This window comes from Octopus sinensis, linkage group LG16 (assembly GCF_006345805.1).
Source record: "Octopus sinensis linkage group LG16, ASM634580v1, whole genome shotgun sequence".
In the NCBI taxonomy this organism is placed as follows: domain Eukaryota; kingdom Metazoa; phylum Mollusca; class Cephalopoda; order Octopoda; family Octopodidae; genus Octopus; species Octopus sinensis.
In genome coordinates, this window is record NC_043012.1 from 44,023,464 (window position 1) to 44,034,451 (window position 10,988).

Below are 10,988 nucleotides of genomic sequence, written 5' to 3' on the forward strand. Positions count from 1 at the left end.
GGGGAAAACAATGACTGAAAGAGTTGTCACACTTCAAACAGGTTACAAGGATGCTGCCATGAGCAAAACACAAGTTTACGAGTGGTTTTGATGCTTTAGGAATGATCCCTTGTCACTTAAAGACCAGCCTCATTGAAGCTCCTGAAGGTAAGAAAACATCATGTAAATTTGTGAACTGATCTTAAAGAGCCATTGCCAAACAATTGGTGAATTTGTTGATATAATTGGTGTGTCCTGGAGCTCCTGCCAATGAGTTTTGAGCAAGGAATTGCAAATGAAAAGAGTTGCAGCAAAATTTGTACCTCGCTTGCACACAGAAGATCAAAAGCAGTCATGACTGAATGCACATCCTGAACTGAAAGAACAGTTGGAAGTTGATCCGGACCTTTTTCCAAACTGGTGATGAAAGCTGCTGCTACATCTACGACCTGGAAACGAAGCAGCAATCAAATCAGTGGAAGCAATCAATGTCACCACGCCCCAAAAAATCATGTGAGGTGAAATCTAATGTCAAGACAATGCTGATTTGTTTCATAGATGTGAAAGGAACTGGCCACACAGAATTTATTCCTCCTGGTCAAACTGTTAACCAGATATTTTACTTGGTAGTTCTGACGCATTTGTGATATGCAGTGGGCCGAAAACACCTTGAGCTGTGGCAAAGTGGACAGTGGTGGTTTCATCACAACAATGCACCTGTCCACACCACCTTGAGTGTGAGTCAGTTTTTTGATCAAGAATAGCATGACCCCACTTACTCACCCTCCCTACACACCTGATCTTGCTCCCTGTGACTTTTTTTTATATACAGTTGCATATCTAGACATGCTCATATATATTTAAATGATAAACTTCAGGAAAGTTTTATAGATTTTTACAGGCTTGGATCTATAGTCTTCAAATTAGCTTTCTCTTTGATTTTGAGAAGCCTAATTTCTCAAGATTGGTATTTAGGCAGTGTGTTACATATCCCAGGGTCCCACTGATTACAGGTATAAACCTGAACTTGTAATCTGGATAGGGTAACTGCAGATTTCTCAAAAGTTCAACGTAGGTATTCTCTATTTCCTTCATCTTCAGCTTTATGTTAACATCCGCTGGGCAGCTAATCTCCACAACTGTACACACCCTCTCTTCCCTAACCCAAATCCTTGTATCAAATCTGTTGTGCTTATATTTTATTGAGGTCTTCACAGGGACATTCCACCTGTACTTCTTTTTATTATGAGTGGCTATGGCTTCTACCATACTGTAGGTTCTTATTTCTTTGTCCTTGGGGTTACCTTTCCAATAGATTTCTTTATAGAGTGTCTCATCAGTAGATAATACTGTGATGACATTTTTGGACAACTGCTTATGATGTGGGTTATATCTTTGGTGTTAATTCCACAAAGTCTGCATTGGTTGTCACATTTTACTGCTTTTCCTGCATCTCTGTCCCTTTTGTGCATCATGCACTTGATCTATATTTCATTTCATGGATTGCAAATGCATACCCTTCAAAGTGGAAGGTAGTAATCCAGCTATTGGTCCATGATAGACTGCTTTGATGACCAATGTTACGACCATCTTGGAGCTTTCTACTAACATATCCATGCCTAGTCTTCTGCTCATATAGGCTCATCCTAGTTCTGAAATTCTGGGATATAGGAGTTTGTTCAACTAGAGCCCCTATTATGTATTATTTCAGAACTAGGATGAGCCTATATGAGCAGAAGACTAGGCATGGATATGTTAGTAGAAAGCTCCAAGATGGTAGTAACATTCTAGTTGAACAAATTCCTATATCCCAGAAGTTATTTTTAAGTCTGATACTTATTCTGTCGCTCTCTTTTGCTGAACCACTAAGTTATAGGGATGTAAAAAAATCAAACAGTGGTGGGGGACAAATATAGGCACAAAGGCACACACACACACTCACACACAGAGGTAAATATTACTTATGATAAGAATTTGCACCGCAACTTCCGAGTAAAACCACTCGTTACAGTTTACTTATATTTAGTATCTCTGACGATCACTCACTCACCATTTGTTGTTTCAGTTTCCTTCTGCCAACATGACCTACAGAATGCACATTGCATTTTATTATAGGTAAAAAGATGTGTGTGTGTGTGAGAGAGAGAGAGAGAGAGAGAGAGATTAACCATGAAATTAAACAACTAAGCCTTAGTTTTGCTTGAAACAAGCCTTAGTTTTGCTTGAAACAACATTGTCCTAAAATGACCAGCAACAGGATTTGGAATTGGAATTGACCGTCGTCTGATTTTGCTTGAATGTCTTCTGCTCATTTCATTGAATCAAGTAATATATCCTTCAAACGGTATTTCTTTTTTCCTATTTATTAAAAAAATTAGCAGATTTATTGAAATAAATAAGTGAACACAGAAAAAGAAAAACAAAGAAGATAGTATAAACTATTACAATAATTTAATTCTCTACTCCTCATTCTCTGTCATTTGACACCATCAGAAGTTACATTGTTTGTGAGCCTATGCATGCTTGTGTGTGCACGCATGCGCATGTGTGTGTGTGCGCACGCATACATCTGTGAGAGCGTGTGCCCCAACTGTTGATATGTTCCTCACTCACACATTCTATATTTTTATACTTCCTATTTCCCCCAACCACTCCTCTCCCCTTTTCACTTTACTGTCCTGCCACTAGCGTGACTAACATGAAACAGCATTTTATTGTAAGACAATTGCCTCTGTGTGGGTGTGAAATTGTTAAATCTCACTTACAATAAAAATTTAGTTTCCACAAAGGACACTCTGCAGATAGGAGAATCTGTGATGATCTGGGGGCTATATCTTGGAAATCCGCCAGCCCAATGGTTTCCCTTCATGACAGAATAAATAGTCAAGACTATTTAAGCATTTTATCTGATCAAATTCATCCTATGGTTGCGGAACTATTTCCAGAGGGAAACGCAGTCTTTCAGGATGATAATGCACCAATTCACACAGCTAAAGTTGTTACTGAATGGTACTCTCTTTTTACTCTCTCTTTTACTTGTTTCAGTCATTTGACTGCGGCCATGCTGGAGCATTGCCTTTAATCGAGCAAATCGGCCCCGGGATTTATTCTTTGTAAGCCCAGTACTTATTCTCTTTTACTTGTTTCAGTCATTTGACTGCGGCCATGCTGGAGCACCACCTTTAGTTGAGCAAATCGGCCCCAGGACTTATTCTTTGTAAGCCCAGTACTTATTCTATCGGTCTCTTTTGCCGAACCGCTAAGTGACGGGAACGTAAACACACCAGCATCGGTTGTCAAGCAATGCTAGAGGGACAAACACAGACACACAAACATATACATACACATACATACATATATATACATATATACGACAGGCTTCTTTCAGTTTCCGTCTACCAAATCCACTCACAAGGTATTGGTCGGCCCGAGGCTATAGCAGAAGACACTTGCCCAAGATGCCACGCAGTGGGACTGAACCCAGAACCATGTGGTTGGTAGGCAAGCTACTTACCACACAGCCACTCCTAGTGAAGTTGAACATCTTATCTGGCCACCACAGTCCCCAGATCTCAATATTATTGAACATTTATGGTGCATTTTAGAAAAACAAGTAAGGAGTTGATATCCTCCACCATCATCACTACAAGAACTGGAGACTGTTTTAGCTGCAGAATGGACAAAAATTCCTTTGGAAACAATTCAAACTTTGTACGAGTCCATACTTCGTAGAATTCAAGCTGTAATTACTGCCAAAGGTGGTCCTACCTCACATTAGAATAAATTTGTTTGTAATTTTAAGTTGTTTCCATTATTTTGTCCAATCCTTGTCCATATATATATATATATTATATATATATATATATATATATATATATATATATATAAATAGATGAGTGTATTTTACCTTGTTAACAATTAACACGGATAAATGAATGAATAGTTACCAGGGCAGCAAAAATCTCACAAGTAAAGATGTTGTAACTCCTTGTTTACGTTGAATATTTGAATAATATGAATAAGTATCAGTGGAATTTTCGAAACATATGTAGAAAGTAAAAATGCTTGTTTAAACCTGCATTAACTCCATTTTTTATTCATATATATATATATATATATATATATATATATAATATATATATATATATATATGTTGTATAAATATATACTGTCATAATCTGAGCAGATACCATTTACTTACCTGTCGATATACTTTTATTCTATTATATATGTACCAGATCAGTATATTACCTGCTATCTGTATATATATATTTGTGTGCGTGTCGGTGTACACACATATTTACATACAACACAATGATACGATACAAAGGTAAAGGGTGTGATACTTTAGACAACTTGCCAACCGTGTCAACATGTAACCACATACAATTCTGAGTAAAACACACAATGACTCCACGCAGTCACAATACATGTATATACACAAGCATGAAAGAGAAGCTCAAAGAAATATGATTCCAACAATTTAGAAGGGTATGCATGCATGCGTATACACACATGTACATTTACACATAAATACACATCAATATATCTATATACATATATGTGTGTGTATTCTTTTACTTGTTTCAGTCATTTGACTTTGGCCATGCTGGAGCACCACCTTTAGTTGAACAAATCAGGGCCCAGAACTTATTCTTTTGCAAGCCTAGTACTTATCCTATTGGTCTCTTTTGCTGAGCTGCTAAGTTATGGGGATGTAAACCACCAACATCAGTTGTCAAGCAATGGTGGGAGGACAAACACACACACACATATATATACATATATATATACGACAGTCTTCTTTCAGTTTCTGTCTACCAAATACACTCACAAGGCTTTGGTCAGCCTCAGGCTGTAGTAGAAGACACTTGCCCAAGGTGCCATGCAGTGGTTGGGAAGCAAGCTTCTTACCACACACCCACTCCAGCGCCTATAAATATATGTGTGTGTGTGTGTGTATAAATATGTATGTATGTTTATCTAATATAATAAATGTGAAAACTAATTTCTGTGTGTCAGTGTGTCACACTTTGACACTCAACCCCCTTCCTTATCCAATGACACTTCTTGTGCTGGGGTGAGAATAATAGTAGGCATGGAGACGGTGAGGGAGATGGCAAAGACAGAGAGAGGGAGAGGGAGAAAAAGAGAGACAAAGAAATCTTGAGAGAATTGATGTTTTATTTAAAGTAGTAATGTTGATGGTGGCAGTGGGAGTAATAATAAGAGAGAGAGGGAGAATATTTATCTCTTATTATAAAAGGCAGATTTTATCTGCCTCCCTTTGGGAGTTATACAAATCTACAATATAGGATTTCTTCAATTACAATTTACCTTGCATTTTTAAGAGTGCAATGCATCGCGTCATGCCAGGTCCAGTTTTTTAAATTTAAACTCCAGTTAAGCAAAATTTACAGAAAACTCACATTCTGGTGTGTGTATCAAATGCTTTTCTTAGTCTGGTTTACAGCACACGCAAACGCACACACACAGTGGGCAACGAATAAAATGAAAGTAATTGACTTACTGTAGTGAGTGATTCTTTTACTCTGCCTCCCACTTCCTCTTTCCACACAGACACGCAAATATATAAATAAAATTGTAAGCTAACGTGCGTGTGTGTGTGAGTGGGTGTGTGTGGGTGTGCGCGTGTGTGAGGGTGCGTGTGTGTGTGTGTGTGCGTGTGCGTGAGTGTGTGACAGGAAAGTTTTTTTACGACGAATATAACACCTATATCCAAGTAGCAGAAAGATAAGACAGTAAGGTGTGATTTGAGGGAGATTTGGCTGCTATTTCTACCATGTCTAGCTGCCATGTAGGGGTCTCCCTCATAGGCTCATACATACATATATACATAGATAAGACAGTAAGGTGTGATTTGGGGGAAATTTGGCTGCTATTTCTACCAGGTCTAGCTGCCATGTAGGGGTCTCCCTCATAGGCTCATACATACATATATACATAGATAAGACAGTAAGGTGTGATTTGGGGGAGATTTGGCTGCTATTTCTACCAGGTCTAGCTGCCATGTAGGGGTCTCCCTCATAGGCTCATACATACATATATACATAGATAAGACAGTAAGGTGTGATTTGGGGGAAATTTGGCTGCTATTTCTACCAGGTCTAGCTACCATGTAGAGGTCCCCCTCATTGGCTCATATATATATACATACATAAGACAGTAAGGTGTGATTTGAGGGAGATTTGGCTGCTGTTTCTACCAGGTCTGTTAGGCCTTCTCATGTAAACTCAAGCTTTCTCATGCCTTGAACATATGACCAAAGCAGAGAATGTATTCTTTTATTCTTCTGCTTTTTCCAGCCATTGGTCTGTGGCCATGCTGGGGCAATGCCTTGAAGAATTGTACTTTAATGAATCAACTCCAGTTTTATTTTTGTAAGCATTGTACTTATTCTATCTGTTTCCTTTGTCAAACCACTAGGTGACAGGGATGTAAACAAACCAACATTCGTTGTCAAGCAGTGGTGGAGGACAATCACAAGCACAGACACGCACACACACACACATACATGCATACACATATACACACATACATACATACATACATATATATATATGTGTGTATATATATATTGCAGCGTGGAAGGTGTTTGTAAGCCATTTAAGAAACACACAAAAACCGTTACATTCACTTCAACATTTAAATTTAATTTGCCAAAATATTTTCCTCGCTTTCAGACCGCGACCTGTTCACTGACAAAAATATCGTGCTAACAGGTCGCGGTCTCAAAGCGACGAAAATATTTTGACAAATTAAATTTAAATGTTGAAGTGAATCTAACGGTTTTTGTGTGTTTCTTAAATGGCTTATAAACACCTTCAACGCTGCAACTGTTTTCGTTCCAGCACACGATCTCAGATCAAGTCACTTGCTATGCAAGTACATCTCTGTAACTATATATATATTTATATATATATATATATGTATATTGGTAAAAACAGTAAGATAACAAAAGAAAGAAAGAGACCTCAATATTATGTAAATAGAGGAAATCTTTATATATAAAAGTGAGGTTGTGTGTGTGTCTCCTACGATTTAGATTCCTAACTACTACCACATTTTGCGGTGCAGTTTAACCAAAACCGGGTATCTTATAGTCGTGATTCATATCGAGACCGTCTGGGTATTAGCACGCGTCTACGATGAGTCTACGATTTAAAAAAAAATTTACCATCAATTTTTCCCATTTTTAATCCATTTTTGACATATATAAGGGAAGTAACTCTCTAAAATTTATTATTAAATCTCAGAACGTAAAAAGCTACAGTAACACCCCTCCCCCTTTGTGGTTAGCCATATTGAGATGGCTATTATACTTTACATCTCTAAAAATGCTTATATAATTATTTCCCTTACAAACCCGAGCAACGCCGGGCGATACTGCTAGTATATATATATATATACATATGCATATATATATATGCATATATATACATATGTATATGCATATATATATATATATATATGCATATATATACATATGTATATGCATATATATACGTATGTATATCTCTTATTATAAATGGCAGATTTTATCTGCCTCCCTTTGTGAGTTATACAAATCTACAATATAGGATTTCTTCAATTACAATTTACCTAGCATTTTTAAGAGTACAATGCATCGCGTAATGCCAGGTCCAGTTTTTTTAAATTTAAACTCCAATTAAGCAAAATTTACAGAAAACTCACATTCTTGTGTGTGTGTCAAATGCTTTTCTTAGTCTGATTTACACCACACGCAAACGCACACACACAGTGGGCAACGAATAAAATGAAAGTAATTCACTTACTGTAGTGAGTGATTCTTTCACTCTGCCTCCCACTTCCTCTTTCCACACATAGACACGCAAATATATAAATAAAATTGTAAGCTAACGTGCGTGTGTGTGCGCGTGTGTGTGTGTGAGGGTGCGTACGTGTGTGTGTGTGTGTGTGTGTGTGTGTGTGCGTGTGCGTGAGTGTGTGACAGGAAAGTTTTTTACGATGAATATAACACCTATATCCAAGTAGCAGAAAGATAAGACAGTAAGGTGTGATTTGAGGGAGATTTGGCTGCTATTTCTACCATGTCTAGCTGCCATGTAGGGGTCTCCCTCATAGGCTCATACATAGATATATACATAGATAAGACAGTAAGGTGTGATTTGGGGGAAATTTGGCTGCTATTTCTACCAGGTCTTGCTACCATGTAGAGGTCCCCCTCATTGGCTCATATATATATACATACATAAGACAGTAAGGTGTGATTTGAGGGAGATTTGGCTGCTGTTTCTACCAGGTCTGTTAGGCCTTCTCATGTAAACTCAAGCTTTCTCATGCCTTGAACATAAGACCAAAGCAGAGAATGTATTCTTTTATTCTTCTGCTTTTTCCAGCCATTGGTCTGTGGCCATGCTGGGGCAATGCCTTGAAGAATTGTACTTTAATGAATCAACTCCAGTTTTATTTTTGTAAGCATTGTACTTATTCTATCTGTTTCCTTTGTCAAACCACTAGGTGACAGGGATGTAAACAAACCAACATTCGTTGTCAAGCAGTGGTGGAGGACAATCACAAGCACAGACACGCACACACACACACATACATGCATACACATATACACACATACATACATACATACATATATATATATGTGTGTATATATATATTGCAGCGTGGAAGGTGTTTGTAAGCCATTTAAGAAACACACAAAAACCGTTACATTCACTTCAACATTTAAATTTAATTTGCCAAAATATTTTCCTCGCTTTCAGACCGCGACCTGTTCACTGACAAAAATATCGTGCTAACAGGTCGCGGTCTCAAAGCGACGAAAATATTTTGACAAATTAAATTTAAATGTTGAAGTGAATCTAACGGTTTTTGTGTGTTTCTTAAATGGCTTATAAACACCTTCAACGCTGCAACTGTTTTCGTTCCAGCACACGATCTCAGATCAAGTCACTTGCTATGCAAGTACATCTCTGTAACTATATATATATATATTATATATATGTATGTATGTTGGTAAAAACAGTAAGATAACAAAAGAAAGAAAGAGACCTCAATATTATGTAAATAGAGGAAATCTTTATATATAAAAGTGAGGTTGTGTGTCTGTCTCCTACGATTTAGATTCCTAACTACTCCCACATTTTGCGGTGCAGTTTAACCAAAACCGGGTATCTTATAGTCGTGATTCATATCAAGACCGTCTGGGTATTAGCGCGCGTCTACGATGAGTCTACGATTTTAAAAAAAATTTACCATCAATTTTTCCCATTTTTAATCTATTTTTGACATATATAAGGGAAGTAACTCTCTAAAATTTATTATTAAATCTCAGAACGTAAAAAGCTACAGTAACACCCCTCCCCCTTTGTGGTTAGCCATATTGAGATGGCTATTATACTTTACATCTCTAAAAATGCTTATATAATTATTTCCCTTACAAACCTTACTGTTTTTACCAATATACATATATATATATATATATAAATATATATATAGTTACAGAGATGTACTTGCATAGCAAGTGACTTGATCTGAGATCGTGTGCTGGAACGAAAACAGTTGCAGCGTTGAAGGTGTTTATAAGCCATTTAAGAAACACACAAAAACCGTTAGATTCACTTCAACATTTAAATTTAATTTGTCAAAATATTTTCGTCGCTTTGAGACTGCGACCTGTTAGCACGATATTTTTGTCAGTGAACAGGTCGCGGTCTGAAAGCGAGGAAAATATTTTGGCAAATTAAATTTAAATGTTGAAGTGAATGTAACGGTTTTTGTGTGTTTCTTAAATGGCTTACAAACACCTTCCACGCTGCAATATATATATACACACATATATATATATGTATGTATGTATGTATGTGTGTATATGTGTATGCATGTATGTGTGTGTGTGTGCGTGTCTGTGCTTGTGATTGTCCTCCACCACTGCTTGACAACGAATGTTGGTTTGTTTACATCCCTGTCACCTAGTGGTTTGACAAAGGAAACAGATAGAATAAGTACAATGCTTACAAAAATAAAACTGGAGTTGATTCATTAAACTACAAATTTTCAAAGCATTGCCCCAGCATGGCCACAGACCAATGGCTGGAAAAAGCAGAAGAATAAAAGAATACATTCTCTGCTTTGGTCATACGTTCAAGGCATGAGAAAGCTTGAGTTTACATGAGAAGGCCTAACAGACCTGGTAGAAACAGCAGCCAAATCTCCCTCAAATCACACCTTACTGTCTTATGTATGTATATATATATGAGCCAATGAGGGGGACCTCTACATGGTAGCTAGACCTGGTAGAAATAGCAGCCAAATTTCCCCCAAATCACACCTTACTGTCTTATCTATGTATATATGTATGTATGAGCCTATGAGGGAGACCCCTACATGGCAGCTAGACATGGTAGAAATAGCAGCCAAATCTCCCTCAAATCACACCTTACTGTCTTATCTTTCTGCTACTTGGATATAGGTGTTATATTCGTCGTAAAAAACTTTCCTGTCACACACTCACGCACACACACACACACACACACGCACCCTCACACACGCGCACACCCACACACACACACGCACGTTAGCTTACAATTTTATTTATATAATTGCGTGTCTGTGTGGAAAAGGAAGTGGGAGGCAGAGTGAAAGAATCACTCACTACAGTAAGTCAATTACTTTCATTTTATTCGTTGCCCACTGTGTGTGTGCGTTTGCGTGTGCTGTAAACCAGACTAAGAAAAGCATTTGACACACACACCAGAATGTGAGTTTTCTGTAAATTTTGCTTAACTGGAGTTTAAATTTAAAAAACTGGACCTGGCATGACGCGATGCATTGTACTCTTAAAAATGCAAGGTAAATTGTAATTGAAGAAATCCTATATTGTAGATTTGTATAACTCCCAAAGGGAGGCAGATAAAATCTGCCTTTTATAATAAGAGATACATATATACATATATATATATATACATACATATATATATACATACATATAT